The following is an 8,041-nucleotide window of genomic DNA, read 5'->3' as shown; positions in this document are numbered from 1 at the left end:
GTAATACAGGTCCGGACCTGTACAAAAAAAAAATATTGAACATTTTTCATCTAAGATTACAAATGATTAAATCATAAAAAAAAGTAGGAGAATATATATATATATATATATATATATATATATATATATATATATATATATATATATATATATATATATATATATATATATATATATATATATATATATATATATATATATATATATATATATATATATATATATATATATATATATATCGAAAAAGTGTTTTCTTCATTTTCTTTTTTTTTTTAAAGGAAGTATAATTATTATCTGTAGCGGACTCCTAAGAACTCGAAAGACTATTTTACATAACATAATGGTTCTTCTTTAAGTAAAGAACATATCCCAATTATCAGATTATCAATTTTTTAATTGATTTTATTTATTTATTTTTTTTTTTACTTTTTAATACAGGTACTCCTGTATAATACCTGTACAAAAAATTAACAGTTTGTGATTATTTTTTTTTATTTGTTACAGATAAAATGTATATATCAATAGAAAACGTGCGTTTTTAATTTTATATATTTATTTATTTATTTATTTATTTATTTATTTATTTATCTATTTATTTTTGTAAGTAAAATATAATTATTATATCTACCGCACTCCTGAGAACGCAAAAGACTATTTTTACATTTGTATAATGGTTCTTCTTCAAGTAAAGAACTTGTCCCAATTATCAGATAAAAATTTTAAATTGAAAATTTGCTCGACTTTTAATGAGCTACCCCCCTTTTCTTCGCTTTATTTATTTTTTTATTCTCTCCCTCTTACGTGTACCTTTTCTGCTGTATTTGTTTTTGATCTGCTTCGTTTTTCTTAGCTGTGATATTCTTCCTTCTTTATTATTTTATTTTATTCGTGTTTTTTTCTTTTTTTTTTATCTTTGTGTTTCGTTATCTTCTTTTTATCTGTTTCCCTTCACTTCGCAATATTCATCCATCGTTACCTTTGTTATTCATTTTTGTGTTTTTTTTTCTTTTACCAGTTTTTCTTCTTTAATAAATCTGAATAGATAATAAATAGAAGGAGAAGCTTTAAAGAGAGGTACAGGAAATTTTAAAGATCTTCCTTTGTCTTCAACTGTTCTACCAACTCTCCTTTTTACTGTCTCCTCAGTTCATCTTTTCTTCATTTCACCTTTCATTCCTTCTCTCTCCACTGAACTTGCCATGAAACTTTCTATATTGCTTGAAGGAGAGAAAAGTAAACAAGATGCGATTCGTAGGATTAACCCTTTTTTTCTACTATGGTCGTCTCTTATTAACAATGAGGCCACTGTAATGAATTATTTCGATGGATGTAAAGAAAAGAGATTATGAATAAAAATTTCATCTTTACCAAGCTACAGAAGTAAGGGTTTTAATGACTGTAGTACGGACAGTGTAAGTCTTTTAAAAGTTGTCGATGATTGAGAAAGATTGATTGGCAGTGAAAAGATTAAGGGGTTAGAAAGTTTAGAGAGGTAATGGCGGCATTCATTTCATTACAGTTAAATTAGATTACGTTATGAGGATAAAGAAGACGAATAATACAAACGAGTAACACATGAAAAAAAAAAAAAAACATTACATTATACATTTGCTCGGTTAAACGTGATGGAGGAGAAGGAAGATGAATAGTACAAATACATAAAAGCGAATAAGAACGGTTTCTTTGATCAAATCGTGGTTAAATGTGTTTCTTGCGGCTTTCTCCATAGTCTGAGTCGCCCTTGGCTGGCAATCACTGACTGGCTCACTGGGCACCTGAATATTTAAAGTTAATGGGAGTCATTCAGCGGGAACCAATGTGTGTGTGACTGGTGGCGATAATTAGAATGTATTACCGCTTGCCTAACCTCTGACACACGAGAGAGAGAGAGAGAGAGAGAGAGAGAGAGAGAGAGAGAGAGAGAGAGAGAGAGAGAGAGAGAGAGAGAGAGAGAGAGAGAGAGAGAGAGAGAGGTGGGGGGGGAGCGATGGTTTGGGAATGGCTACTTTTTACTGACCAGTGTGTGTACGCGTGTTAATTTGAATGTATATTTTTTAAGGTGAATGAAGACAATATTAATTTCCTTGTATTATTTGTTTTTTGTCAGAGAGAGAGAGAGAGAGAGAGAGAGAGAGAGAGAGAGAGATTCACCCACTCTTAGGATCACATTTTGGACTCATAATCACCAGCTGTACCTTCCCATTGGTGCTCATACTCTCTTCTCAAGACTCGCACCTTACAAACAACACGCCCCGCATCTTGCACCCGAGGAGGATAATGTTGCGCCCTCAGTAGAGACCCTTGGGACCTGGAAGGGGCTCGAAACACGGCCTGCCACGTAACAGGCAAGAAGGTTATCATCGAGCCAGCGAGTGAGTGTGTGTATTTGTGTGTGTGTGTTGGTGTGGGTGTGGGTGGATGGGTGTGGCCTAATGTTTGTTTGTCTGTCTGTCTGTATGTATGTATATGTTGGTGCGAGTAAATTTCACTATTTTTTCTTTGTTAAAGCAATTTGTGTGTTAATAAAGAAAAAATAAAGGGAAATTTTAAAGACAGTGAGCGAGAAGTGGCCAGTTTACCTGTGACTTTTCTTTTGAAAGTTAATGAAGGAGAGAAAAAAGTGAGAGAATGCGGATTGGTACTTCTGTCCTTCGCCCTTCCACCGCCGCCGCCGCCGTGCCAAGGCCTGGGGTACCGCACCGCTCATTGTTGGCTCAGCGTGGCGCGTCACCTCCTCTAGAGCAACCTCGCATGCTCATGTTGACATTATAATTTGCATACATTAGCCCAGTCCTCCTTCCAACACCTCCCGGCCGCTCCTCCTCTATACAACTTCCTGCCCGGCGCGACCCTACCTCGCCCCGCCGCTCGGCCTTCGATCTCGGGAAGTGATAGATGCAGGATGTACTTCGGTAATTGTGTCAGGGGAAAAAAAGATAAATATAAGGTTTTAGCGAGCGCCGTGATGTGCTTCTGGCCCTCCTTGGTATTCCTGGACGCGAGAACAAGCTGTGCGGTGTTTTTTTGCGCCTTAAATGAGCGTCTCTCGGGAAGGAGATACGAGACTGTTAGAGTAAAACCTTGACTCCTTCCTTCGCCAGTCCCATGATCCTCAGCGCCCTTCGCCAGGTGCCGGGGCGCGGGGCGGAGGAGGACACGCCTTTGTTTCCTGCGGCCACGGGTGCTATTGAGTGTATCCTTAATTATGGATGCGGAAAGACTGTATCTACCTGGCTGGCGGGCGTTACCTGGCGGAGACCTGACCCAGACGCCAAGGTGAGCCAGGACACGCCACGGTCACGCTCAGGAGAGGAAAGAGCATAAGAGAGGAAGTGCCCCAATGCTCCGAACACTGCTATTAAGACTCCCTCAATCTCTCCAAGCAACACCATCTCCTGCGTTTCACACGAGAGGCAGGAGGGAAGGGCGTGGCTGGGCATAGGAACCACTCCACCACTCCTTCCCTCAGCTCTGTCGCCCCCATATCCTGCACACCAGACTCTCACCTCCCCCAGACAACCTTTGCTCCCTCACCGTGAGTCTGTCTGTCACACGAGCTCCGGATGCTTCAGGTACGCGAGGCTTGCTTACAGCGCCCGCGGTGACATGGCGAGGAAAAAATGTCCTCTGTCCACGCTGTTAATTTGGAGTTGACAGTGATCTCAAGTCCGCGGTAAATTGTCGCTACCAAAACGGGTTCACTCATGTGTCGCGTATTGCTTTCCATAATTAAGATACGTGTGTTGTAGACGGATGCTGTTACGTCGGGAACCCCAGAGAGTCTCATGGCTGTAAATCAAATAAGCTACCAATAATAATAATAATGAGTGTTTGTTTGTTTGTTTGTTTTTTGCCATGAGACATATCATACAATTGTTAAGCACAGAACAAAGAAAACTTAAGAACTAAAGATATAAAAACTGCACAAACTACCTTACCTATGACAAATTTTCTCTTCAGTGACTAACAATTTTCTCCGGACCTTCTTACACTGTATATAATTGCTTTGCCACAGCCCTTCTTACATAAACACACATGAGTAACTGTATGAACTAATGAACTATTTTATCCAAAGACCTCGAAAATAGAAACGACCAAACAGAAATGAGAATACAATGGGTGAAAGATGTAAAATCCTTCCTATTTCTTTTACACACTACAGAATATGACATCTACTTAAGGAACAGAGGAGGAGGAGAACAGAAGAAAACGGGAAGAGGAGAAGAGTAGAGGAACATAGGGGAAGATTAGAGGGCAACAGAGGAGGGAGAGAATTGTGGAAGAACAGAGGAAGATGGGGAGAATGGTTGATAAACAGAGGAGGAAGGGTAGGAAAAGAGTGAAAAGGAACAGTGATGGAGGAGAATAGTAAAGAAACAGGATGAAGAGAAGAAATTGTGGAGGAACAGAGGAGGAAGAGGAGGAGAGTGGAGGAATATAGGAGGAATAATGGAAGAGTGGAGAGGAACAGGTGAATGAGAATAATGGAAGAACAGAGAAGGAGAAGAGTGGAGGGGAACAGAGAGGGAGGAGAATACTGGATAAACAAAGAAGGAAGATGTGAATAGTGTAGGAACAGAAGAGGAAGAGGAGGAGAAGAGTGGAGAAGAACAGAAAAAGAGGAGTATAGTGGAAGTACAGAGAAGGAAGAGAAAAAGAGTGGAGAAAGAGGAGGAACAGAGGAGCAGCAGAATAGCACGACAAGGGAAGAGGAACAAACAGCGTTGAACGGAATATAAAAAATCTATGTGTTTCTGGTGAAGGGAAGTTGTTGGACTGTGAAATGAAATCTGTGGAAAGTTTGGACAAGTTGTGGCGGGGAGCGGAGGGCGGAGGCGTGCCCGAGGGCGTCAGGGTTCCTTACTTCTCCTTCCCAACTTGATTTTCTAATGAGGTTCACTGCATTGCGTTCTTAACTTTGTTTCCCCATTCCGCCTCCTCCTCCTCCTCCTCGGCATCGTCGTCCTCCTCTTCTGACTCTTACTCCTTCTCCTCTTCTTACTTTCTTCCTCCTCCTCCTCCTCCTCCTCCTCCCACTCTTTGTATTTCTCCTCCTCCTTTTCCTCTTTCTTCAAGTGTAACTCTTTCTATTTCTCCTTCTATTCTTCGTTTTCTTTCCTTTTCCTCCTCCTCTTACTCCTCCTTTTTCTTGTTGTATTTGTCCTTCCCCTTTTCTACTTCTTTTTCTCTCTTCTCTTACTCCCGTCTCTCCTCCTCCTCCTCCTCTTTTTCTTCTTTCTCTTTCTCATCGTCGTCATCGTCCTCCTCCTCGTCCTCCTCATCCTCCTCCTCCTCCTCCTCATTCTTTTCTTCTTCCTTTTCTTCTTCTTCTTCTGCCAATTTTTACTTTCACTCAGCTTCTAAATACTGTCATTTCACTGTATTGTATTTAACTGCTGTTCTTTTCCTTTCTTTTTTTCCTCCCTCCGTCTCTCTCTGTCTCTGTCTCTTGTCTCCGTCTCCGTCTCCTTGCCTCCATCCCTCTCCTTCTCTTCTCTACCTACTCTCTCTCCCGGCCTACTTCTCTCCTCACTCCTTCCTTCCTTCCTTCCTTCCTTCCTTTCTGTCATGACTCCTTCTCTCAGGGTTTCCCAAGAGGCCATTTCACCCGATGTTTTGGTGCGTGCTAAACACCCGCCTTGCCGCTAGTCACCAAATTGCAACGTATTACGAGAAATTTCACCAAGCACGAAGTCACGAGGTCGGATTGGAAGAGGCAGGGAGGAGGAGGGTGAGATGGTGAGGGAGGGGTGTAAGGGTGTAGAAAATCACACACTGTTTCTCTCTCTCTCGCAGCGGTTGATTTGAGAGTAATAGTGAGAGGGTATGATGGTGATGGTGCTGGTGGTGGGGATAGTGATGATAATGGTGTTGATAGTGAGTGATAATGATGGTGATGATAGTGATGATGATGTTAGTGATAATTAAATGAAAACTTGGTGATCGTTAATGTTTTTCATTCTTACTCCTGTTTACTTTTCGTCATTACGTATTATAATTATTATTGTTATTATTATTATTATTATTGTTATTATTATTATTATTATTATTATTATTATTATTATTATTTATTAACTAAAATTTCGGAAATTTTTTGTAAGAATTTCGCTAAAAATTTTAAGTTAGTAACAAAGTTGAAAAATTCAGACACAGACAGACAGACAGACAGACAATCACCCAAAGAGAGAGAGAGAGAGAGAGAGAGAGAGAGAGAGAGAGAGAGAGAGAGAGAGAGAGAGAGAGAGAGAGAGAGAGTAAAATACCTTCTTGGCTTAGAAATTAGATAATAAATTTCACTTGTTTCCTGTCGTTGAGGAAGTAAGTGTGTGTGTGTGTGTGTGTGTGTGTGTGTGTGTGTGTGTGTGTATGTGTGTGTGTCCGCCCTCCAAGAGAAGAATAATTTGGAGGTGTATTAAAATTTCTGTCTATTCTCTTTTATTTTGCTTCTCTGCCTCCCTTCCTTCTTTTTATTCTTTTTCTTACTTTTTTCTTGCTTTTCCTTTCATTCCTCACTCTCCCCTTTTCCTTCCATGACTATTTTTCCTGCCTTCTTTTTATCTTTGTCTTTTTCGTTCGTTTATCCATTGACTCTCTCTCTCTCTCTCTCTCTCTCTCTCTCTCTCTCTCTCTCTCTCTCTCTCTCTCTCTCTCTCTCTCTCTCTCTCTCTCTCTCTGTCGCTCGCTAGAAATCGTTCAAAATAGTAAAACCACACTGCAACATATAAATAATCAATTAATTAATAACCTCAACCATTATTTATATTTAATAAGCGAAATATTTGCGCTGGAGTTTTTCATCGATAAATATTTTTGCCTGTACGCTACACTGCTTACCTGAAGGGGCGGGCTGCAGGGCGCGGTGACAGGTTAATTATGCTTAGTATGTTACCACAGGTAGCGTTATACTGAGGCCAGGCAGTGTTTTGGTAGCAAGGGTGGGGGGACTACCGAGAGAGAGAGAGAGAGAGAGAGAGAGAGAGAGAGAGAGAGAGAGAGAGAGAGAGAGAGAGAGAGAGAGAGAGAGAGAGAGAGAGAGAGAGGGGGGGTGAGGGAGTAATGGAGTGAGGAAGAGGGAGAGTGAGGGTGATGAGAGGGAGAGGTGGGTGGGGAGAACACACACACACACACACACACACACACACACACACACACACACACACACATACACACACACACAGGCAGACCACCAGAAAGATAAATTGACATAAATATATGTAAACAGAGCAAAGTACAGTATACATAACACAAGAAACAATAGTAACACTAACATTTCCATTCCCTCTCCCACCCCATGAAAAAAAAATAAAATAAAAATAAAAAAAAAAAAATATATATATATATATATATATATATATATATATATATATATATATATATATATATATATATATATATATATATATATATATATATATACGGAAATAAGGGAAGCTGCAAGAATTCACTAGACCTACACGTGACAGTCCCTACATTAAACAAACCTACCTATTTTTCGCTCATCATTCCTATCCATAAATTTGTCTAATATTCCTTTAAAACTCCCTAATGACTCGGCACTAACAACCTGATTACCGAGTCCATTCCATTCATCTACCACTATTTGAGAACCAATTCCTTCCAACCTCTTTCTTGAACCTAAATTTTTCAAGCGTTAACCCATTATTTCCTGTCCTATCCTTGTTACTGATCCTTAGAACTTCGGTTACATCGCCCTTGTTATAATCCCTATACCACTTAAAGACTTCTGTCAGGTCCCTTCTTAACCTGCGTCTTTCTAAGGACCGTTAATTTAAAAGCTTCAGTCTTCTCTACGTGGATGTTGAGTAAATAGCAGGACTTCTCAGCGTGGATGTCGCCTGGCTAGCGTCCGGTGGGTCCTGAGTGACTAGTGGCGGATGTCAATAGTGCCTTACCTGGCTATTAATCATCGCTCCTACCTGTGCTGCGCGGCCCAGCCATACATCACAGGCGCCAGACAGCTCCCGGCCGCGGCGCTGAGTCAGGCTGGGCACGGCGGGGAGGGTGGAGGGTGGGTTGGAAG

This window comes from Scylla paramamosain, chromosome 16 (assembly GCF_035594125.1).
Source record: "Scylla paramamosain isolate STU-SP2022 chromosome 16, ASM3559412v1, whole genome shotgun sequence".
NCBI lineage: Eukaryota > Metazoa > Arthropoda > Malacostraca > Decapoda > Portunidae > Scylla > Scylla paramamosain.
Note: the sequence above shows the minus strand (reverse complement) of the source record.